The sequence below is a fragment of the Syngnathus floridae genome, chromosome 19, assembly GCF_059516105.1.
Source record: "Syngnathus floridae isolate MCC-2025c chromosome 19, RoL_Sflo_1.0, whole genome shotgun sequence".
Taxonomy (NCBI): Eukaryota; Metazoa; Chordata; class Actinopteri; order Syngnathiformes; family Syngnathidae; genus Syngnathus; species Syngnathus floridae.
Window position 1 is genome coordinate 10,387,215 of NC_142431.1, and position 25,721 is coordinate 10,412,935.

The 25,721-nt window shown below is 43.6% G+C and overlaps 1 long non-coding RNA gene and 1 pseudogene across 2 annotated transcripts; both read left to right on the top strand.

Annotated features, from left to right (window-relative positions):
- Positions 1–541: 541 nt before the first annotated feature.
- On the top strand, positions 542–18,841 carry LOC148382089 (janus kinase and microtubule-interacting protein 3-like; annotated as a pseudogene).
- A 2,227-nt stretch (positions 18,842–21,068) lies between these two features.
- LOC148382090 (uncharacterized) lies at positions 21,069–25,024 on the top strand. Of its 2 annotated transcripts, none has more exons than XR_015854354.1 (3): positions 21,069–21,147; positions 24,648–24,818; positions 24,942–25,024. It is a non-coding gene; the product is annotated as an uncharacterized LOC148382090 (long non-coding RNA). The 2 variants fall into 2 exon arrangements; XR_015854353.1 differs by lacking the exon at positions 21,069–21,147 and adding an exon at positions 23,005–23,083.
- The last annotated feature ends 697 nt before the right edge of the window (positions 25,025–25,721 follow it).

Genomic DNA, 25,721 nt, shown 5'->3' on the forward strand with positions numbered 1-25,721 from the left:
ATCGGATTTGCTATACGCGAAAACGACGCCAATGGAAAGAGCTTCCGCCCAAATTTAAATCCGTGGGCGTGGCTCGCAGCAGGAAGTAGGAAAATGGCGGCGATGTTGACAAAGACACAGCGGATGGTAACATACGACTAACAAGAGAAATATTTTTATTTTCTGCTTGCAACTGGACCGTCCAGAGCGTACACGGTAAGTACAACTCATCGTTTTTAAAAAGAAGTACTTTTGTTGCCCTGAAAAGCGAGTGAGCGTGGCGTTTGTGGGGGACGTCGAATTTCGACGATTCTTTCTGGTCAACGGTTGTAAATGATTGTGTTGATTAAAAAAGAAAACTTGATGTAACTCTACTTTTAACTGCCGTTTCAGATAGATTTGGAATTGCATCACATCCAATTTTGCCTAGAGCGTACACGGTAAGTAACACTCGTTGTGTTTAAGGAGATTTACGTTTGTAATAGCAGAAGTGTAGCCGCGTTGCGTTGTACGTGTGAATGTTGGTCCGGGCGAAATGTTAATGTTTAATTTCATTCCTTTAGGTTCCACGGTGTTTGTTGGCTGCAAGTTTTCCACTGCAAGAAGAGGCTCATATCATTGACCAGGAGCGAGCTACAATGGTGAGTAGCCATAACATTTATGTTAAACACTTCCTATTTCATGTCTAACAGTACTTGATTTAACAAATAACCATAAATAAATACAGTGTGGGCACTGAAGTTAACATATGTGATTATACTGCCTAATCTGTCACCGAGTAGATTGTTGCAAAGTAATATAAGATCCAAAGTTGTAATTCAGAATAGTTTTCAAAAGAAGGCCATTAGAATTATATACAAGTCTGATTACCCTGAACAAGCTATTAATTAAATCACAAATTCTTCAATTCAAAGATTTGGTAGATTATCAGACAAATAATGTCTAACAGTAATTGATTTAACACATCACGATAAGTAGATTGAGTGTGGGCACTCTCAAGTTAACATATGTGATTATACTGCCTAATCTGTTACAGAGTATGTTGTTGCCAAGTAATGTAGAATAGATCCAAAGTAGTAATCCAGAATAGTTTTGAAGAGGCCATTAGAATGATAAACAAATCTGATTACCTTGAACATAATAACAAGCTAAGTGTTTAATATGTCCTATGAAGTCAAAATTGGGCACCATCATGTGGTGAAATTTGGAATTGCATCACATCTAATTTTGCCTGGGAACAAACAGATTACATAAATCTTAGTTTTGAATAAGCCACTCCTTCTCAAACAAGTAAACTCTGCCCATTTTGCGCAGTAGATGTTCTGTTAATATCTAGTATTTATACAAAGTCATAATTTAAATTGCTTTCAACCTTCATTCATCGGTTCAACCAACATTACTCGCTCTTATTACCAACTTGTATTGATTTAACTAAGCGTTTAATACTTCCTATCAGGTCTCAAATCGAGATTTGGCAAAATACAATTTCAGCAAATCCAATTTTGCCAGGGAACAAAAATAGATTAAATAAACTAAATAAGTCCTCTTCCCATTAAATAAATCAGAAAAGTCTGTCTTGTAACCAGTCCTCTTCAAACAAGTAAAGTCTGCCCATTTTGTGCCGTAGATTTTGTGTCTATGCCTAGTATTTAAACAAAATCATAATTTAAACGACTTCTTTCCTTCATTCACTTTGGAAATTTGGAATTGCAGCAAATCGAATTTTGGCAGGGAACAAAAATAGATCAATTAAACTAAATAAGTCTTCTTCCCATTAAATAAATTAAAAAAGTCTGTCTTGTAACCAGTCCTTTTCAAACAAGTAAAGTCTGCCCATTTTGTGCCGTCGATTTTGTGTTAATGCCTAGTATTTATACAAAATCATAATTTAAAGGACTTCATTCCTTCATTCACTTTGGAAATTTGGAATTGCAGCACATCAAATTTTGCCTGGGAAGAAAAGTAGATTAAATAAATTTAATAAGTCTTACTACTTCCCATTAAATAAATTAAATACGTCTTACTTGTTCCCACTCCTTTTCAAAACAGTAGTTTAAAACGAGGGCCCTTCACTCAATCTTTAACCTCAACCCCGCACGTTGTGTTGTATCTGTGAATGTTGGTTGTGGCCAAATGATAGTTTTCTTTCATTCGTTTAGGTTCCAAGAAAACTTGATGTAACTCTACTTTTAACTGCCGTTTCAGATAAGCGGGTATTACGTCGCAGTCAAATGCCGCGGATATGACGTAATTGCCCGAACCTCCGCCAAAATTCAAATCTGTTGGCGCGATGGCCGTGAGCCACTGAGCAGCGACGATTATCAACAGAAATATCTTTATTTTCTGCTTGCAACTGGACCGTCTAGAGCGTACACGGTAAGTAACACTCATTGTGTTTAAGGAGATTTACGTTTGTAATAGCAGAAGTGTAGCCGCGTTGCGTTGTACGTGTGAAAATTGGTCGAGGCGAAATGTTAATGTTTAATTTCATTCCTTTAGGTTCCACGGTGTTTGTTGGCTGCAAGTTTTCCACTGCAAGAAGAGGCTCGTATCATTGACCAGGAGCGAGCTACAATGGTGAGTAGCCATAACATTTATGTTAAACACTTCCTATTTCATGTCTAACAGTACTTGATTTAACAAATAACCATAAATAAATACAGTGTGGGCACTGAAGTTAACATATGTGATTATACTGCCTAATCTGTCACGGAGTAGATTGTTGCAAAGTAATATAAGATCCAAAGTTGTAATTCAGAATAGTTTTCAAAAGAAGGCCATTAGAATTATATACAAGTCTGATTACCCTGAACAAGCTATTAATTAAATCACAAATTCTTCAATTCAAAGATTTGGTAGATTATCAGACAAATAATGTCTAACAGTAATTGATTTAACACATCACGATAAGTAGATTGAGTGTGGGCACTCTCAAGTTAACATATGTGATTATACTGCCTAATCTGTTACAGAGTATGTTGTTGCCAAGTAATGTAGAATAGATCCAAAGTAGTAATCCAGAATAGTTTTGAAGAGGCCATTAGAATGATAAACAAATCTGATTACCTTGAACATAATAACAAGCTAAGTGTTTAATATGTCCTATGAAGTCAAAATTGGGCACCATCATGTGGTGAAATTTGGAATTGCATCACATCCAATTTTGCCTGGGAACAAACAGATTACATAAATCTTAGTTTTGAATAAGCCACTCCTTCTCAAACAAGTAAACTCTGCCCATTTTGCGCAGTAGATGTTCTGTTAATATCTAGTATTTATACAAAGTCATAATTTAAATTGCTTTCAACCTTCATTCATCGGTTCAACCAACATTACTCGCTCTTATTACCAACTTGTATTGATTTAACTAAGCGTTTAATACTTCCTATCAGGTCTCAAATCGAGATTTGGCAAAATACAATTTCAGCAAATCCAATTTTGCCAGGGAACAAAAATAGATTAAATAAACTAAATAAGTCCTCTTCCCATCAAATAAATCAGAAAAGTCTGTCTTGTAACCAGTCCTCTTCAAACAAGTAAAGTCTGCCCATTTTGTGCCGTAGATTTTGTGTCTATGCCTAGTATTTAAACAAAATCATAATTTAAACGACTTCTTTCCTTCATTCACTTTGGAAATTTGGAATTGCAGCAAATCGAATTTTGGCAGGGAACAAAAATAGATCAATTAAACTAAATAAGTCTTCTTCCCATTAAATAAATTAAAAAAGTCTGTCTTGTAACCAGTCCTTTTCAAACAAGTAAAGTCTGCCCATTTTGTGCCGTCGATTTTGTGTTAATGCCTAGTATTTATACAAAATCATAATTTAAAGGACTTCATTCCTTCATTCACTTTGGAAATTTGGAATTGCAGCACATCAAATTTTGCCTGGGAAGAAAAGTAGATTAAATAAATTTAATAAGTCTTACTACTTCCCATTAAATAAATTAAATACGTCTTACTTGTTCCCACTCCTTTTCAAAACAGTAGTTTAAAACGAGGGCCCTTCACTCAATCTTTAACCCCAACCCCGCACGTTGTGTTGTATCTGTGAATGTTGGTTGTGGCCAAATGATAGTTTTCTTTCATTCGTTTAGGTTCCAAGAAAACTTGATGTAACTCTACTTTTAACTGCCGTTTCAGATAAGCGGGTATTACGTCGCAGTCATGTGCCGTGGATATGACGTAATTGCCCGAACCTCCGCCAAAATTCAAATCTGTTGGCGCGATGGCCGTGAGCCACTGAGCAGCGACGATTATCAACAGAAATATCTTTATTTTCTGCTTGCAACTGGACCGTCTAGAGCGTACACGGTAAGTAACACTCATTGTGTTTAAGGAGATTTACGTTTGTAATAGCAGAAGTGTAGCCGCGTTGCGTTGTACGTGTGAAAATTGGTCGAGGCGAAATGTTAATGTTTAATTTCATTCCTTTAGGTTCCACGGTGTTTGTTGGCTGCAAGTTTTCCACTGCAAGAAGAGGTTCGTATCATTGACCAGGAGCGAGCTACAATGGTGAGTAGCCATAACATTTATGTTAAACACTTCCTATTTCATGTCTAACAGTACTTGGTTTAACAAATAACCATAAATAAATACAGTGTGGGCACTGAAGTTAACATATGTGATTATACTGCCTAATCTGTCACGGAGTAGATTGTTGCAAAGTAATATAAGATCCAAAGTTGTAATTCAGAATAGTTTTCAAAAGAAGGCCATTAGAATTATATACAAGTCTGATTACCCTTAACATAACAACAAGCTATTAATTAAATCACAAATTCTTCAATTCAAAGATTTGGTAGATTATCAGACAAATAATGTCTAACAGTAATTGATTTAACACATCACGATAAGTAGATTGAGTGTGGGCACTCTCAAGTTAACAGATATGATTATACTGCCTAATCTGTTACAGAGTATGTTGTTGCCAAGTAATGTAGAATAGATCCAAAGTAGTAATCCAGAATAGTTTTGAAGAGGCCATTAGAATAATAAACAAATCTGATTACCTTGAACATAATAACAAGCTAAGTGTTTAAGGAGATTTACGTTTGTAATAGCAGAAGTGTAGCCGCGTTGCGTTGTACGTGTGAAAATTGGTCGAGGCGAAATGTTAATGTTTAATTTCATTCCTTTAGGTTCCACGGTGTTTGTTGGCTGCAAGTTTTCCACTGCAAGAAGAGGCTCGTATCATTGACCAGGAGCGAGCTACAATGGTGAGTAGCCATAACATTTATGTTAAACACTTCCTATTTCATGTCTAACAGTACTTGGTTTAACAAATAACCATAAATAAATACAGTGTGGGCACTGAAGTTAACATATGTGATTATACTGCCTAATCTGTCACGGAGTAGATTGTTGCAAAGTAATATAAGATCCAAAGTTGTAATTCAGAATAGTTTTCAAAAGAAGGCCATTAGAATTATATACAAGTCTGATTACCCTTAACATAACAACAAGCTATTAATTAAATCACAAATTCTTCAATTCAAAGATTTGGTAGATTATCAGACAAATAATGTCTAACAGTAATTGATTTAACACATCACGATAAGTAGATTGAGTGTGGGCACTCTCAAGTTAACAGATATGATTATACTGCCTAATCTGTTACAGAGTATGTTGTTGCCAAGTAATGTAGAATAGATCCAAAGTAGTAATCCAGAATAGTTTTGAAGAGGCCATTAGAATAATAAACAAATCTGATTACCTTGAACATAATAACAAGCTAAGTGTTTAATATGTCCTATGAAGTCAAAATTGGGCACCATCATGTGGTGAAATTTGGAATTGCATCACATCCAATTTTGCCTGGGAACAAACAGATTAAATAAATCTTAGTTTTGAATAAGCCACTCCTTCTCAAACAAGTAAACTCTGCCCATTTCGCGCAGTAGATGTTCTGTTAATATCTAGTATTTATACAAAGTCATAATTTAAATTGCTTTCAACCTTCATTCATCGGTTCAACCAACATTACTCGCTCTTATTACCAACTTGTATTGATTTAACTAAGCGTTTAATACTTCCTATCAGGTCTCAAGGCAAGATTTGGCAAAATACAATTTCAGCAAATCCAATTTTGCCAGGGAACAAAAATAGATTAAATAAACTAAATAAGTCTTCTTCCCATTAAATAAATCAGAAAAGTCTGTCTTGTAACCAGTCCTCTTCAAACAAGTAAAGTCTGCCCATTTTGTGCCGTAGATTTTGTGTCTATGCCTAGTATTTAAACAAAATCATAATTTAAACGACTTCTTTCCTTCATTCACTTTGGAAATTTGGAATTGCAGCAAATCGAATTTTGGCAGGGAACAAAAATAGATCAATTAAACTAAATAAGTCTTCTTCCCATTAAATAAATTAAAAAAGTCTGTCTTGTAACCAGTCCTTTTCAAACAAGTAAAGTCTGCCCATTTTGTGCCGTCGATTTTGTGTTAATGCCTAGTATTTATACAAAATCATAATTTAAAGGACTTCATTCCTTCATTCACTTTGGAAATTTGGAATTGCAGCACATCAAATTTTGCCTGGGAAGAAAAGTAGATTAAATAAATTTAATAAGTCTTACTACTTCCCATTAAATAAATTAAATACGTCTTACTTGTTCCCACTCCTTTACAAAAAAGTAGTTTAAAACGAGGTCCCTTCACTCAACCTTTAACCCTATTTATTCACCTTCTAGGCTAAGTGTTAAAGGCTAAGTGTTAAAGGCTAAGTGTTAAAGGCTAAGTGTTAGAGGCTAAGTGCCAGAGGCTAGGCGCCAGAGGCGAGTTTTTGTGGGCTGAAGTTTTAGTGGGGTTAGTGTGAATACAATCCAAAAGAATACAACAGAATACAATACAATAGAATATAATACATAGATTAAATTCAATAGCTCTTACTACTTCCCATTAAATAAATTAAATACGTCTTACTTGTTCCCAATCCTTTTCAAAAAAGTAGTTTAAAACGAGGGCCCTTCACTCAACCTTTAACCTCAACCCCGCACGTCACATTGTGTTGTATCTGTGAATGTTGGTTGTGGCCAAATGATAGTTTTCTTTCATTCGTTTAGGTTCCACGGTGTTTGTTGGCTATGTTTTCCACTGTCAGAAGGATGAAAATACAAAGTACAACGCTTGGACGTGGGCGAAGACGTCACCGGTGAGTCCTTCCTTCCTATTTATTTACCTTCTAGATGCTAGAGGCTAAGTGTTAGAGGCTAAGTGTTAGAGGCTAAGTGTTAAACACAATACGAACAACACAACGATACTGCACTGAACAACACGATACCGCACTGAGAAACACGATACCGCACTGAACAACACGATACCGCACTGAACAACACCATGCCGCACTGAACACCATGCCACACTGAACAACACCATCCCGCACTGAACAACACCATGCCGCACTAAACAACACCATGCCGCACTGAACAACACCATGCCTCACTGAACGACACCATGCCGCACTGAAAGACACCATGCCGCACTGAACGACACCATGCCGCACTGAAAGACACCATCCCGCACTGAACACCATGCCGCACTGAACAACACCATCCTGCACTGAACAACACCATCCCGCACTGAACAACACCATGCCGCACTGAACAACATTATGCCGCACTGAACATTATGCCGCACTGAACAACACCATGCCGCACTGAACAACACCATGCCGCACTGAACAACATTATGCCGCACTGAACAACACCATGCCGCACTGAACAACACCATGCCGCACTGAACAACACCATGCCGCACTGAACAACATTATGCCGCACTGAACAACACCATGCCGCACTGAACAACACCATCCTGCACTGAACAACACCATTCCGCATTGAACACCATGCCGCACTGAACAACACCATCCCGCACTGAACAACACCATCCCGCACTGAACAACACCATGCCGCACTGAACAACATTATGCCGCACTGAACAACATTATGCCGCACTGAACAACACCATGCCGCACTGAACAACACCATGCCGCACTGAACAACACCATGCCGCACTGAACAACATTATAACGCACTGAACAACACCATCCCGCACTGAACAACACCATGCCGCACTAAACAACATTATGCCGCACTGAACAACATTATGCCGAAATGAACAACACCATGCCGCACTGAACAACACCATGCCGCACTGAACAACACCATCCTGCACTGAACAACACCATCCCGCACTGAACAACACCATGCCGCACTGAACAACACCATGCCGCACTGAACAACACCATGCCGCAATGAACAACACCATCCCGCACTGAACAACATTATGCCGCACTGAACAACATTATGCCGCACTGAACAACACCATGCCGCACTGAACAACACCATGCCGCACTGAACAACACCATCCTGCACTGAACAACACCATGCCGCAATGAACAACACCATCCCGCACTGAACAACACCATGCCGCACTGAGCAACACCATGCCGCACTGAACAACACCATCCTGCACTGAACAACACCATGCCGCACTGAACAACACCATTCCGCACTGAACAACACCATGCCGCACTGAACAACATTACGCTGCACTGAACAACACCATGCCGCACTGAACAACACCATGCCGCACTGAACAACACCATGCCGCATTGAACAACACCATGCCGCATTGAACAACACCATGCCGCACTGAACAACACCATCCTGCACTGAACAACACCATGCCGCATTGAACAACACCATGCCGCACTGAACAACACCATCCCGCACTGAACAACACCATCCCGCACTGAACAACACCATCCCGCATTGAACAACACCATCCTGCACTGAACAACACCATGCCGCACTGAACAACACCATGCCGCACTGAACAACACCATTCCGCACTGAACAACATTATGCCGCACTGAACAACACCATGCCGCACTGAACAACACCATGCCGCACTGAACAACACCATCCTGCACTGAACAACACCATGCCGCAATGAACAACACCATCCCGCACTGAACAACACCATGCCGCACTGAGCAACACCATGCCGCACTGAACAACACCATCCTGCACTGAACAACACCATGCCGCACTGAACAACACCATTCCGCACTGAACAACACCATGCCGCACTGAACAACATTACGCTGCACTGAACAACACCATGCCGCACTGAACAACACCATGCCGCACTGAACAACACCATGCCGCATTGAACAACACCATGCCGCATTGAACAACACCATGCCGCACTGAACAACACCATCCTGCACTGAACAACACCATGCCGCATTGAACAACACCATCCCGCACTGAACAACACCATGCCGCATTGAACAACACCATCCTGCACTGAACAACACCATCCTGCACTGAACAACACCATGCCGCACTGAACAACACCATTCCGCACTGAACAACACCATGCCGCACTGAACAACATTACGCTGCACTGAACAACACCATGCCGCACTGAACAACACCATGCCGCACTGAACAACACCATGCCGCATTGAACAACACCATGCCGCATTGAACAACACCATGCCGCACTGAACAACACCATCCTGCACTGAACAACACCATCCCGCACTGAACAACACCATGCCGCACTGAACAACATTATGGCGCACTGAACAACATTATGCCGCACTGAACAACACCATGCCGCACTGAACAACACCATGCCGCACTGAACAACACCATGCCGCACTGAACAACATTATGCCGCACTGAACAACATTATGCCGCACTGAACAACACCATGCCGCACTGAACAACACCATGCCGCACTGAACAACACCATGCCGCACTGAACAACACGACGTCGCACTGAACAACACGACGCCGCACAGAACAACACGACGCCGCACAGAATAACACAATACCGCACAGAACAACACAATACCGCACAAACAGTTTTAGATAATATTACGTCGCAGTCATGTGACGCGGACATGACGTCAATAGGCGGAACTCACGGCAAAATTATAATCCGTGGGCGTGGCTTGCAACAGGAAGTAGGAAAGCGGCAGTTCTGGCAAACAAGACACAGCTGTTAGTAACACGATGACTAACAAGGCAAATATTTTTGTTTTCAGCTTGCAACTTGACCGTCTAGAGCGTACAAGGTAATTACAACTGTTTTTTTTTAGCCCTGAAAAGCAAGGGAGTGTGGCGTTTGGGAGGAATGTCGAACTCGGCGTCTGCTTCCAGCCACAGACGCCAAATTTCGATGATTATTTCGACTGGTCAACGGTTGTAAATTATTGCGTTGACTAAAAACTTTATTTAACTCTACTCTTAACTTTGCCGTTTCAGATATGCGGGTATTACACCGCGGAAATGACGTCAATAGGCTGAACTCTCGCCAAAATTCAAATCTGTGGGCGCAATGGCCTTGAGCGAGACACCGGATACAAACACGACGATTATCAACAGAAATATCTTTATTTTCCGCTTGCAAGTGGACCGTCTAGAGCGTACACGGTAAGTACAACTCATTGTGTTTAAAAAGATTTACGTTTGTGTAGTTTGCGTTGCGTTGTATCTGTGAATGTTGGTTGAGGCTAAATGTTAATGTTTAATTTCATTCCTTTAGGTTCCACGGTGTTTGTTGGCTGTATGTTTTCCACTGCAAGAAGAGGCTCGTATCATTGACCAGCAGGAGCTACAATGGTGAGTACCCCTTTCGTCTTCCATTTATGTTAAACACTTCCTATTTCATGTCTAACAGTACTCGATTTAACAAATAACCATAAATAAATACAGTGTGGGCAGTCACGTTAACATATGTGATTATCCTGCCTAATATGTTTATCACAAATATGTCACTAATCACTAATATGTTTATTTGTTTATCACAACACCTTTGGACCTTCAGCAATCGATTATTTACCTTCATCTACTTAGAGACAGAACGATGGTGTCTTAAACATCTCATTCATTTCACCAAATAACTTCACGCAGGTGGATAACGGCCGTCTCGGTCACGCTATGTTGCGTGATGCAGTTTTGAAGAACCAAATGCATTTATTCAATGAATAAGTCAAGCTAGTTCTATGTTTATGATGTTGTAAGTTACGGTACCGATTGAAGTTGAGTTCGAAGCCAGTGGAAAACAGCGCTGCGTTTGTGCTCTCCAGGTACAAATGTTGTGATCTCTGACTGACGACCGGGCGAGACTCGAGTAAGAGATGTCCAAACGAGCTCCGGCAGGGCGGGCCAAGGCGGAGCGAACGGACGCCCTTCAGGCCGCCAATGACGAGCTGAGAACCAAACTGATGGACGTCCAGTTAGAACTTCAGCAGGAGAAGAACAAGGTGAAAACCTCAACAGACAGACACTGCCTGCCTCCCTGCCTGCCTCCCTGCCTGCCTCCCTGCCTGCCTCCCTCCCTCCCAGTTTTCCCGATGTAGATTAGACATGCGTGTGCCATGACTGTGTCAGCCTACATCAACAAATGCACCGAGGACGTCAGCACCACTAAGAATATCATCACCCGGGGCAACCAACGACCCTGGATGACTGAGGAGGTACGTCAAACGCTACGAGCGCGGAACTCTGCCTTCAAGTCTGGCGACAAGGAGACACTGAGGACAGCGAGAGCCAACTTGAACCGTGCCATCAGGATAGCGAAGCGAGACCGCAGTCGAAAATTTCAGGATCGTTTCCACGACGTCAAAAACATCAGGAGTATGTGGCAAGGCATACGGGCGATTACAGACTACAACTCACCCTCCCCCCCCCCCCGGTGGGTGTAGTTGATGCTGACTTTCTAAATGGTCTAAATAACTTCTTTGGGAGGTTCGAGGCACTAAACGGCACTCCAGCAGTTAAAACTGTCCCCCATCAGGAAGAGGAGGTACTCTGCCTTGACTCCGCCGATGTGTTGAAGACCCTGAGGAGAGTCAACCCCTGTAAGGCCCCTGGCCCCGACAACATTCCTGGGCGTGTGTTCAGGGAATGTGCAAGTCATCTGGCTGGGGTCATCACAGACATTTTTAACACCTCGCTGGGCCAAGCCACAGTGCCGGCGTGCTTTAAGACTGCCTCCATCATTCCGGTGCCGAAGAAACCTCAAATCACCTCATTTAATGATTACCGGCCTGTTGCACTGACTCCGGTTATGATGAAGTGCTTCGAAAGGCTGCTTAAAGGTCACATCGTTTCCAGACTCCCCCTATTATTTGACCCGTTCCAGTTTGCCGACCGGCAAAACCGCTCCACTCAGGACGCCATCTCCTCCGTTCTTCACCTGAGCCTGGCTCACCTGGAGGAGAAGAACACCCATGTGCGGAGGCTGTTCCTGGACTTCAGCTCAGCGTTTAACACCATCATCCCACAGCATCTGGTAGGAAAATTGGAACACCTGGGCTTCAACACCCCCCTTCGCAACTGGCTGCTAGACTTCCTCACCAACAGACCTCAGTCAGTCCGGGTCGGACAGAACACCTCTGATGTCATCACCCTCAGCACAGGCTCCCTTCAGGGCTGCGTCCTGAGCCCCCTGCTGTGCACCCTGATGACACACGACTGCGTCCTCAGGTTCACCACCAATCACATCGTGAAGTCAGCAGACGACACAACGGTGGTGGGGCTCATCAGAGACAACAACGACCTGGACTACAGAGAGGAGGTGGAGCAGCTGGTGGGCTGGTGCAGAGAAAACAGCCTGATCCTGAATGAGGAGAAGATGAAGGAGATCATCGTCGACTTCAGGAAAAAACAGCCTCACCACGCTCCACTGATCATCAACAGCTCAGCTGTGGAGGTGGTCAGCACCACCAAATTCCTGGGGGTCCACATCACAGAAGACCTCACCTGGACTATGAACACTACGGCACTGGTCAAGAGGGCACAGAAGCGCTTGTACTTCCTGCGGAGGATGAGGAGAGCCCACCTGCCCCCACCCATCATGAGGACGTTCTACAGGAGCACCATAGAGAGCATTCTGACAAGCTGTCTCTCTGTGTGGTGTGGAGGCTGCACCGCCTCCGATTGGAAGAACGTGAGGAGAGTGGTGAGGACAGCAGAGAGGATCATAGGGGCTCCTCTTCCCTCCATTCAGGACATTTCATCTCAGCGCTGCATGTCCCGTGCCCGTAACATCATCAATGACCCATCACACCCCCACCATGGACTGTTCTCCCTGCTGCCCTCTGGGAAGAGGTTTGCAGCATCCGCTGCAGGTCCACCAGGTTCTGCAACAGCTTTTTCCCTGCTGTCATCAGACTGTTGAACACTAGAACTGTTGAGCTCTAAACTGAACTCTGCATCACACATTCACAGAACTGTACTTTATGACACTACGGACCTCTATCTTGCACTATCTCGCACTACCAACTTTACTGAACTTGTATAAACCCTTTAAATAGAAGTTTAATACATGGTTTAGCATTCCTCTGCACACTCTTGAATACTGTTTTGCCTACTTGCACTATTGCATAATTATCACTGCTGCACTCTATACTTATTTTTAATATATATATATATATATATATATATAGTATATATGTATATATATATATTTTCATAGGATATGTTACTTCTATTCAACTGCAATATCACTACTTTGTTGTAAGACGTATGCAACGGAATTTCGTTTTGTATGCACCATGTGCAGACAAGATGACAATAAAGTTTGTCTAAGTCTAAGTCATGTCAGGTCAGCTGTCTGGAGAGAGAGAGAAGTCAGGACCTGCGGGCGGAGCACCACCGTGCCACCGCCGCCATGACGGAACTCAAAAGCAAACTCCATGAGGAGAAGCAGAAAGAGTTAGCCATTACCAGGGAGACATTACTGCGGCAGCATGAAATGGAGCTGATGAGAGTGATCAAAATCAAAGATGGAGAGATCCAGCGACTGAATGCCTTGGTCCTCAGCCTGAGGGACGGCTCCATGGACAAGGTGATCCGCTCTATCCGTGTCTGACTATCCGCACGCCACGTCGGGCTTCGATGCGGCCGCTACCGTATTGTGTAGCTTGTCCCCAGTAAGCGTCGCGGCGCTCCGTTGCGGTCTCAACGGCCCGGTGTGGCGCAATGTCTGCTCAGGTGAGGAGGGGGGGCGCTTTGCTGGCGGAGGTGGAGGAGACGCGGCGGTGTCGGGAGACCGAGCGGTGTCGCCTCCACCAGGAGCGCGGAAGAAGCCCTGGCAGCGGCCCAGCAGGCCTGGCAGTCCCGAGCGGCCGAGCTCCGATCGGCTCATCACCAGCATCGGGAGGAGCTGAGCCGAACCAAGAGAGACTGCGAGAGGGAGATCCGCCGACTGGTAGGACTGATCAGATGCGCGGTGCGTGGCTATGTTCCCAATTTCGTTGTATACCTGCAGTGCAATGACACCTAAGGCATTCTATTCTATTCTATTTCACAAGAAGAAAATGTCCGGTTGCTCGCTTCGCTTTTGTCACAGCAAAGGTGTTCTAGTCGATTCAAGAAAAAAATTGGCCGGTTGCTCTCTTTGTTTTTGTCACAATTCTGGCAAATGAGTTTGCCCGCCTGCCTGAGCGCTCCCCGTTTGTACATCCAGACGGATGAGATCAAGCTGAAAGACAGAGCGGTTAGTGTTTTGGATGAAGCCCTGGGGCCGGCCACGTCCACCGCCTTCAGCTGCAGACTCAGGCTGCCGAGCAGCAGATCGCTGCCCTGAGGGATTCCCAAAGGGCGGGCCTAAACTACCCTGGAAGTGGGGTCAACGCCGCTACTAGCAATCCTCTTCATTGCGTAAGCCACCTCATCACACACTTGCAGTACGCATGACTTAGTTCGTTGCTGGAGGAAGGTAGCACAAAAACAGTTTTGAACTTTGAACGAGTGCTTGTGTGTGTGTGTTGCGGGGCGTTTTCAGTCTCAGGAGGATCGGGACACGCGACGGTTTCATCTGAAAATCGCTGAGCTCAGCGCAGTCATCAGGAAACTGGAGGATCGAAACGCCCTGCTTTCTGAAGAGCGCAATGAACTGGTAATTTATTGACGGCACGCTTGAAGGTTTGCGCTACGTTTGATGCGCGCCATCCAGCGAGGCACCCATTGCGCTTGCTTATTAGTTGAGCGGCGCGGCGAGTCGGTTGCCTGGTAGATGTCTTTTATTGGGAGCCAAAGCCACGATTCCGTTCAAACCGATGCAAAAGGAATGGATACGTTCTGGCCCGCGTGTTGTGCGTCTTTCACATCCCGCACTTCATGCTTGCAGCTAAAGCGACTGAGAGAAACAGAAAGCCAGTTTCTGCCACTCCTGTACAAAAACAAACGCCTGAGCAGGAAGAATGAAGAACTCTCGCTGGTGCTGTGTCGCCTTGAAAACAAAGTGCGCTTTGTCACCCAGGAGAACGAGGAGATGGCAAGCTTGGTAAGTCGACGCGGACAACGGCGGCGTGCCAACAGAGTCCACTGCATTTGTGTTCCACAGAGAAGGCCTAGTTCGCTCAATGACCTGGACCGCGGTTGCGGCCAGCAGGACGGTGAAATGGAGTTCCTTCAAGTTGTGGAGCAGCGGCACATCATCGACGACTTGTCCAAGGTCTTCAGGCAGGCGACTCGGTGCACGTACGGCAGCGCCGCGCTCGCTCGCTGTCGCCAGGAAACCTTTTCCGTCCAAAGCTTGGCCGGCGGCCGCCATCCAAAAAATTGGCCCCTTAAATTCCGACCTTTCAAGCAGGAGCATTGTGCGCACGCGTTTGAACACGCTTTAGACTTGTTTTGCCGTTTTCAGCAGCTCAAAGCTCCCGTTTTGTCAGCGCCTTTGCCACTCGCTGTGCGCTGAAAACGACGGACTTGCCCGGCTGCTCAGCCCGTCAACCATGAGCCGCGAGCGCGACGTCATTGTCCGTAGGCAGCTAGTGGCAAAATGCACCCTGTTAGAGTTGCGCTCGCTCCAACTTATTTTGCAAGAACCACACGGGAGACAAGTAAGTTCTTTTGGACACCTGCAGGTGGAGAGTCCATCCGTTGTACGAATGAAGTCTGACTCTCGGCTCCTGCACGAGCATTTTAATTAAGAGAAACAGGGTGGGTGTAAGAGTGGATTGAATAGAGGAAGCCCTTGACCTCTAGTCAAAACATAGCAAGGGGTGTTTTACGACTTTGTGTAGGAAGGGATAAGCGATAGGGATAAATAAGGGATAAATAATATTATTTATTACAGGTCGCAGTCAAAGTCAAAGCAACACAATGATACGATAAAGATAATCTGGAAAACCCTGACACACCCTGTAGTTGTCACTTTTGGAAAAGACGAGCGTCCCTCCAATCATCGCCGGTGACGTGTTTTTCAGGCTCTGGAGACAGGAGCTCATGTCAGAAATGTCATTGTGAGTCGCGTTTGTTTCTGCGCCGGAGCCGTTCGTTCCCTTTGCATCCAAAGAATCTCAAAGGCGGATTATTTGTGTCGACAGGAGAGAGATTTGCTGCTACGATACCGACGTCGAGAATCTCTGAGGAGGAACAAAGCGTGAGGTCCTGCAAGGTGAGTCTGTTTGTTTGCGGCTGCTTGGTGTTGCGCAAGATGAAATGGCCTTTTTCTCGCTATCGTTCCTCTCGTCGATTCATCGTGAGGTGTCGCTTCAGTTTGTTCAGAGAGATGTTCGCTTCCGCGCCCGCAGGTCATCGAAACATTTTACGGCTACGACGAAGACGTGTTGGTGGACTCGGACGGATCGTCCTTGTCTTTTCACACCGACAGAACCCCCGACACGGAACCCGAAGAGGTAGCCCGCCATTTCTGCCAGCGTATTGGCACCAAACATTCCTCTTCAGCCTGGAATCGGACTCGTCTTTGCGTCGCGGGTGCTTTGTCGCCGGTCTGACTGATTCTGGTACTAGTGCTGTGTTGCATTGGTGTGTGCATGAAGAGGCGGAGCTTCGCTACCGCCAGCTGACGCAAGAATATCAAGCGCTGCAACGAGCCTACGCTCTGCTAGCCCAGACCAGCGAAAGGGGACTACGACGCCGAGAAGGAGATCAAGGTGGCGCCCCTTCCCGCAACCCCCGGCCGGGTCGCAGCCTCCCCGTTCTCACCCAGCCTCGGGTGTTCTCTGGTCTGAAAGGAGGAGGAGGAGCCTCCCTCCTCCTCCTTTCAGACCAGAGAAAAGCTGATGGTAGAAATGGGTCACTATCAAAGCAGAGTAGCAGATCTGGAGTCAGCGCTGAAGCAACAAGGACAGGTAAGCTCATCAATGAGCACACCTTTTTCTCAGACAAAATAGCTACATTCTTCAGTCACTCATCCGTCTGGCATTACTGGACCAACCCCCCCCCCCCCCCCCCCCCCCCCGAACGTGGCTGGGAAAATGCGGAGAAAAGCAAATGTCATTTTCCAGTCAACCAAAGAATTTGTGGATGAAAATGACACAACATTCCAAAGCTGTCCACGCGTTTGTCTCTTCTAGAATGTCAAGTGGGTGGAGGAGAAGCAGCTGCTGCGTCAGAGCAATCAGCAGTTGGCCGAAAAGGTGACGGAAAGAAAGGCGCTGGGCGGAGTCGCTTGGCGTCACACCTGTCGGGAAGCCCCGCAGATGAGGTCTGACTGTCTTTTCAGGTCAGGCGGATGGAGGCGGAAGAAGCGCGTCTGAAAGAGCACATCCAGGATATCCGAGACCAAAACGAACTGCTTGAGTTCCGCATCCTGGAGCTGGAGGTGGGAAGACTCGCACAAGCGTGTTGAGGCCAGAGATGTGACGGACGGACGGACGGATGCATGCCTCTGCCTTTCAGGAGAGGGAGTGGCGCTCCCCCGTCTTGAAGTTTCTGCAAGTCCGTTTCCCAGACGGCCTCAGCCCTTTGCAGATCTACTGCGAGGCCGAGGGCGTGAGCGTACGTAAGGCGTCCCTCGCAACCCTAACCTTAACCCGAGGTCCCAGAACACCTTACATTGCTCCTTGCGCCTTTCCCCCGGACATCGTCATCAGTGATCTGATGAAGAAGCTGGACATCCTGGGCTATAACGCCGTAAGTGTATGTCGAACTCCTTATGTTCGCACTCCACGAGACTCGGCGGCTCAAATGTGACTTTTGGAAGGCTTTGCGCTGAAAGAAGCTTGTTGACGCTGTGCCTTTGGGCTCTTGCAGAATCTCACCAACGAGGAGCAGGTGGTCGTGATTCACGCCAGGACCCTTCTCACCCTAGCCGAGAAGGTAACGCGCACGTCCACGCACGCTCTCGCATTCTGCTTATGTGACAGCAGCCTTTCCTCAGTGGTTAGAATACATCAAAGTGACCAAGTCAGCACTTCAACAGAAGATGTTGGACATTGAAAGTGAGAAGGTAGACAGACACGCGACATCAGCCAAGGGGAACTCCGGCAATGTGCCCCAACAATTCTGACCTTGAGCTGTGCTAGGATATGTTCTGCAAGCAGAAGGGCTACCTGGATGAAGAGTTGGACTTCAGGAAGTGTTCCATGGACCAGGCTCATAAGGTAAGCCGCCCTCAAATCTCCCGCCGGACCACTGATGGACGAGGATTGCGGCCCAGAGGATCCTGGAGCTGGAGGCCATGTTGTACGAGGCGCTACCGCAGCGGGACTGCCCCGCCACGGACGGCGAAAAAGCCAGCCACGCTGGCGTGAATGACGTGCTGACGGCGGATCAGAGAGAAGAGCTTAGGAGCGCCGTGGACCAATGGAAGCGAGCCCTGATGTGCGAGTTGAGGGAGCGCGACGCTTGCATCCTCCAAGAGAGAATGGATCTGCTGCACAGCGCGCAACAGGTAAGGGCCCAAAGCCAGCCCGGCACTTACTTGCACGCTTACTGGGTTTTGAATGCCACTTTCCATTTGTCCGTCCTAGAGGAACAAAGAGCTGAAAGAATTCATCGAAGCTCAGAAGAGACAAATCAAACAATTGGAGGAGAAGTTTCTGTTTCTCTTTCTATTCTTCTCCTTGGCCTTCATTCTGTGGCCCTAACACCAGCTGGTGAGTGAGCTCCAGCGGCACCGCACTCGACACCTCCGATACACTGCCAGCCGGTCTCAGACGTTGGCAGACGCTCCGATGCCAACGTATACCCCCCGCCACGGTGACAGAGGCACCGCGTCACACCGGCGCTCATCCAATCAGAAGGCAGGAAAAGCAAATTCACATGCAGGGCACTTTTGAACCAGAAGAGAGCGCCACAAAAAACGGTTGTTGCCCCAAACGCGCACTAAAAAGGGTCAGAATAACAAGAGTCCCACTGGCCAGCCGGGGCCACCCGTCCAGCTGTTTCTTCAGGGGGGAAAAAAATTGGAGTCACCGGTGAGTACATTTTGCATTTAGCTCTGCTTTTCTGCTTCTGTCTTCAAGTGTGTGGCATCCTGCGATCAAAGAGTCAGCCAACCCCAAAGCGGTTGACCTCAACGTCCCACCACCATGCCTACCAGAGCAGGTGACGTGATGCTTTGGACATCCTTCCGTCTCAGATGCCCAAAAGTACTCTTTGCCACATCTGCGGCAATACGGTGTCTTTTCAAAGGTGCAAATAAATCCAGCGTGGGCGGAACACGCACGTCTTCGGTTTTTCCCGCTTTGTTTGTGTGACAGCTGTTGTGAAAATTTTATACAAATAAAGTTGTATAGTACAGGTTTGGCCAAGCCGCAACTCCCGAACCGCATGCGGCTCTTTTATGTTCATATCAACATTTGTGTGTGTGTGTGTGTGGGGGGGGGGGGGGGGGGGGGGGTTGTGCGTGTTGGCTTCACTTGAGTTCAATTTGGTATTTTGGTCTAAAGCGCATGTGGTGAAATTCCACAAAGTAGGATGGGCAAACACATTTCTTTAAACTATGAGTGTCAATTGGGCTCTCGAAATGGCAGGGAAAAGATGCACAGCAAAACGAAAATACGTAGATGAACACAGGACGTTTTAATCAGAGTGGGAAAGTTTCTATTTTTTGTTGAACGTGATGGCAAACCATTCTGCCTGATATGTCAGACCTCAGCGCATTTCAAAGATTCAAATCTTCAGCGCCATGCACTTCAGCTCACTCCATGCTAACATTGATCAGGCGTCGAACCCGCATCATCATGCTTAAGAGGTGGCCATGCTAACCAGTGCGCCATTATGTCAACGCATAATAACTAAGTCTACTGGTCAAAACAGCGGTTACTATATGACGTCGCTACGTCGTGGTCACGTGACGCAGACAAGACGTCAATGGACGTGGGCAGAGTTAACTTGTTTAAAAGGGAGTAGGCAGAAGAAATATTTAATTTATTTAAATCTATTTTGAGTGCACACCATTATGCCAATGCATAACAACTGTAAATCTACTAAACAAAACAGCGGTTGCTATATGACATCTGCCACGTCGTGGTCACGTGACATACGTGACGTCGATGGGCGTAACTTTCGCCGGAATTCAAATCCGCGGGGAGAGTTAACTTGTTTAAAAGAGAGTGGGCAGAAGAATTATTTAATTTATTTAAATCTATTTGGTGTGTGCGCCATTATGTCAATGCATAACAACTGTAAGTCTACTAAACAAAACAGCGGTTGCTATTTGACGTCTGCCACGTCGTGGTCACGTGACGCGGACGTGACGTCGACGCCTACTTTACATCCCACCGATCACAGGACCCCTCGGCTGCATAACCGTGCCCCCTTCCCAACCAATCGGATTTGCTATACGCGAAAACGACGCCAATGGAAAGAGCTTCCGCCCAAATTTAAATCCGTGGGCGTGGCTCGCAGCAGGAAGTAGGAAAATGGCGGCGATGTTGACAAAGACACAGCGGATGGTAACATACGACTAACAAGAGAAATATTTTTATTTTCTGCTTGCAACTGGACCGTCCAGAGCGTACACGGTAAGTACAACTCATCGTTTTTAAAAAGAAGTACTTTTGTTGCCCTGAAAAGCGAGTGAGCGTGGCGTTTGTGGGGGACGTCGAATTTCGACGATTCTTTCTGGTCAACGGTTGTAAATGATTGTGTTGATTAAAAAAGAAAACTTGATGTAACTCTACTTTTAACTGCCGTTTCAGATAGATTTGGAATTGCATCACATCCAATTTTGCCTAGAGCGTACACGGTAAGTAACACTCGTTGTGTTTAAGGAGATTTACGTTTGTAATAGCAGAAGTGTAGCCGCGTTGCGTTGTACGTGTGAATGTTGGTCCGGGCGAAATGTTAATGTTTAATTTCATTCCTTTAGGTTCCACGGTGTTTGTTGGCTGCAAGTTTTCCACTGCAAGAAGAGGCTCATATCATTGACCAGGAGCGAGCTACAATGGTGAGTAGCCATAACATTTATGTTAAACACTTCCTATTTCATGTCTAACAGTACTTGATTTAACAAATAACCATAAATAAATACAGTGTGGGCACTGAAGTTAACATATGTGATTATACTGCCTAATCTGTCACCGAGTAGATTGTTGCAAAGTAATATAAGATCCAAAGTTGTAATTCAGAATAGTTTTCAAAAGAAGGCCATTAGAATTATATACAAGTCTGATTACCCTGAACAAGCTATTAATTAAATCACAAATTCTTCAATTCAAAGATTTGGTAGATTATCAGACAAATAATGTCTAACAGTAATTGATTTAACACATCACGATAAGTAGATTGAGTGTGGGCACTCTCAAGTTAACATATGTGATTATACTGCCTAATCTGTTACAGAGTATGTTGTTGCCAAGTAATGTAGAATAGATCCAAAGTAGTAATCCAGAATAGTTTTGAAGAGGCCATTAGAATGATAAACAAATCTGATTACCTTGAACATAATAACAAGCTAAGTGTTTAATATGTCCTATGAAGTCAAAATTGGGCACCATCATGTGGTGAAATTTGGAATTGCATCACATCCAATTTTGCCTGGGAACAAACAGATTACATAAATCTTAGTTTTGAATAAGCCACTCCTTCTCAAACAAGTAAACTCTGCCCATTTTGCGCAGTAGATGTTCTGTTAATATCTAGTATTTATACAAAGTCATAATTTAAATTGCTTTCAACCTTCATTCATCGGTTCAACCAACATTACTCGCTCTTATTACCAACTTGTATTGATTTAACTAAGCGTTTAATACTTCCTATCAGGTCTCAAATCGAGATTTGGCAAAATACAATTTCAGCAAATCCAATTTTGCCAGGGAACAAAAATAGATTAAATAAACTAAATAAGTCCTCTTCCCATTAAATAAATCTGAAAAGTCTGTCTTGTAACCAGTCCTCTTCAAACAAGTAAAGTCTGCCCATTTTGTGCCGTAGATTTTGTGTCTATGCCTAGTATTTAAACAAAATCATAATTTAAACGACTTCTTTCCTTCATTCACTTTGGAAATTTGGAATTGCAGCAAATCGAATTTTGGCAGGGAACAAAAATAGATCAATTAAACTAAATAAGTCTTCTTCCCATTAAATAAATTAAAAAAGTCTGTCTTGTAACCAGTCCTTTTCAAACAAGTAAAGTCTGCCCATTTTGTGCCGTCGATTTTGTGTTAATGCCTAGTATTTATACAAAATCATAATTTAAAGGACTTCATTCCTTCATTCACTTTGGAAATTTGGAATTGCAGCACATCAAATTTTGCCTGGGAAGAAAAGTAGATTAAATAAATTTAATAAGTCTTACTACTTCCCATTAAATAAATTAAATACGTCTTACTTGTTCCCACTCCTTTTCAAAACAGTAGTTTAAAACGAGGGCCCTTCACTCAATCTTTAACCTCAACCCCGCACGTTGTGTTGTATCTGTGAATGTTGGTTGTGGCCAAATGATAGTTTTCTTTCATTCGTTTAGGTTCCAAGAAAACTTGATGTAACTCTACTTTTAACTGCCGTTTCAGATAAGCGGGTATTACGTCGCAGTCAAATGCCGCGGATATGACGTAATTGCCCGAACCTCCGCCAAAATTCAAATCTGTTGGCGCGATGGCCGTGAGCCACTGAGCAGCGACGATTATCAACAGAAATATCTTTATTTTCTGCTTGCAACTGGACCGTCTAGAGCGTACACGGTAAGTAACACTCATTGTGTTTAAGGAGATTTACGTTTGTAATAGCAGAAGTGTAGCCGCGTTGCGTTGTACGTGTGAAAATTGGTCGAGGCGAAATGTTAATGTTTAATTTCATTCCTTTAGGTTCCACGGTGTTTGTTGGCTGCAAGTTTTCCACTGCAAGAAGAGGCTCGTATCATTGATCAGGAGCGAGCTACAATGGTGAGTAGCCATAACATTTATGTTAAACACTTCCTATTTCATGTCTAACAGTACTTGATTTAACAAATAACCATAAATAAATACAGTGTGGGTACTGAAGTTAACATATGTGATTATACTGCCTAATCTGTCACGGAGTAGATTGTTGCAAAGTAATATAAGATCCAAAGTTGTAATTCAGAATAGTTTTCAAAAGAAGGCCATTAGAATTATATACAAGTCTGATTACCCTGAACAAGCTATTAATTAAATCACAAATTCTTCAATTCAAAGATTTGGTAGATTATCAGACAAATAATGTCTAACAGTAATTGATTTAACACATCACGATAAGTAGATTGAGTGTGGGCACTCTCAAGTTAACATATGTGATTATACTGCCTAATCTGTTACAGAGTATGTTGTTGCCAAGTAATGTAGAATAGATCCAAAGTAGTAATCCAGAATAGTTTTGAAGAGGCCATTAGAATGATAAACAAATCTGATTACCTTGAACATAATAACAAGCTAAGTGTTTAATATGTCCTATGAAGTCAAAATTGGGCACCATCATGTGGTGAAATTTGGAATTGCATCACATCCAATTTTGCCTGGGAACAAACAGATTACATAAATCTTAGTTTTGAATAAGCCACTCCTTCTCAAGCAAGTAAACTCTGCCCATTTTGCGCAGTAGATGTTCTGTTAATATCTAATATTTATACAAAGTCATAATTTAAATTGCTTTCAACCTTCATTCATCGGTTCAACCAACATTACTCGCTCTTATTACCAACTTGTATTGATTTAACTAAGCGTTTAATACTTCCTATCAGGTCTCAAATCGAGATTTGGCAAAATACAATTTCAGCAAATCCAATTTTGCCAGGGAACAAAAATAGATTAAATAAACTAAATAAGTCCTCTTCCCATTAAATAAATCAGAAAAGTCTGTCTTGTAACCAGTCCTCTTCAAACAAGTAAAGTCTGCCCATTTTGTGCCGTAGATTTTGTGTCTATGCCTAGTATTTAAACAAAATCATAATTTAAACGACTTCTTTCCTTCATTCACTTTGGAAATTTGGAATTGCAGCAAATCGAATTTTGGCAGGGAACAAAAATAGATCAATTAAACTAAATAAGTCTTCTTCCCATTAAATAAATTAAAAAAGTCTGTCTTGTAACCAGTCCTTTTCAAACAAGTAAAGTCTGCCCATTTTGTGCCGTCGATTTTGTGTTAATGCCTAGTATTTATACAAAATCATAATTTAAAGGACTTCATTCCTTCATTCACTTTGGAAATTTGGAATTGCAGCACATCAAATTTTGCCTGGGAAGAAAAGTAGATTAAATAAATTTAATAAGTCTTACTACTTCCCATTAAATAAATTAAATACGTCTTACTTGTTCCCACTCCTTTTCAAAACAGTAGTTTAAAACGAGGGCCCTTCACTCAATCTTTAACCCCAACCCCGCACGTTGTGTTGTATCTGTGAATGTTGGTTGTGGCCAAATGATAGTTTTCTTTCATTCGTTTAGGTTCCAAGAAAACTTGATGTAACTCTACTTTTAACTGCCGTTTCAGATAAGCGGGTATTACGTCGCAGTCATGTGCCGTGGATATGACGTAATTGCCCGAACCTCCGACAAAATTCAAATCTGTTGGCGCGATGGCCGTGAGCCACTGAGCAGCGACGATTATCAACAGAAATATCTTTATTTTCTGCTTGCAACTGGACCGTCTAGAGCGTACACGGTAAGTAACACTCATTGTGTTTAAGGAGATTTACGTTTGTAATAGCAGAAGTGTAGCCGCGTTGCGTTGTACGTGTGGAAATTGGTCGAGGCGAAATGTTAATGTTTAATTTCATTCCTTTAGGTTCCACGGTGTTTGTTGGCTGCAAGTTTTCCACTGCAAGAAGAGGCTCGTATCATTGACCAGGAGCGAGCTACAATGGTGAGTAGCCATAACATTTATGTTAAACACTTCCTATTTCATGTCTAACAGTACTTGATTTAACAAATAACCATAAATAAATACAGTGTGGGCACTGAAGTTAACATATGTGATTATACTGCCTAATCTGTCACGGAGTAGATTGTTGCAAAGTAATATAAGATCCAAAGTTGTAATTCAGAATAGTTTTCAAAAGAAGGCCATTAGAATTATATACAAGTCTGATTACCCTTAACATAACAACAAGCTATTAATTAAATCACAAATTCTTCAATTCAAAGATTTGGTAGATTATCAGACAAATAATGTCTAACAGTAATTGATTTAACACATCACGATAAGTAGATTGAGTGTGGGCACTCTCAAGTTAACAGATATGATTATACTGCCTAATCTGTTACAGAGTATGTTGTTGCCAAGTAATGTAGAATAGATCCAAAGTAGTAATCCAGAATAGTTTTGAAGAGGCCATTAGAATGATAAACAAATCTGATTACCTTGAACATAATAACAAGCTAAGTGTTTAATATGTCCTATGAAGTCAAAATTGGGCACCATCATGTGGTGAAATTTGGAATTGCATCACATCCAATTTTGCCTGGGAACAAACAGATTAAATAAATCTTAGTTACTGATAGGAAGTATTAAACGCTTAGTTAAATCAATACAAGTTGGTAATAAGAGCGAGTAATGTTGGTTGAA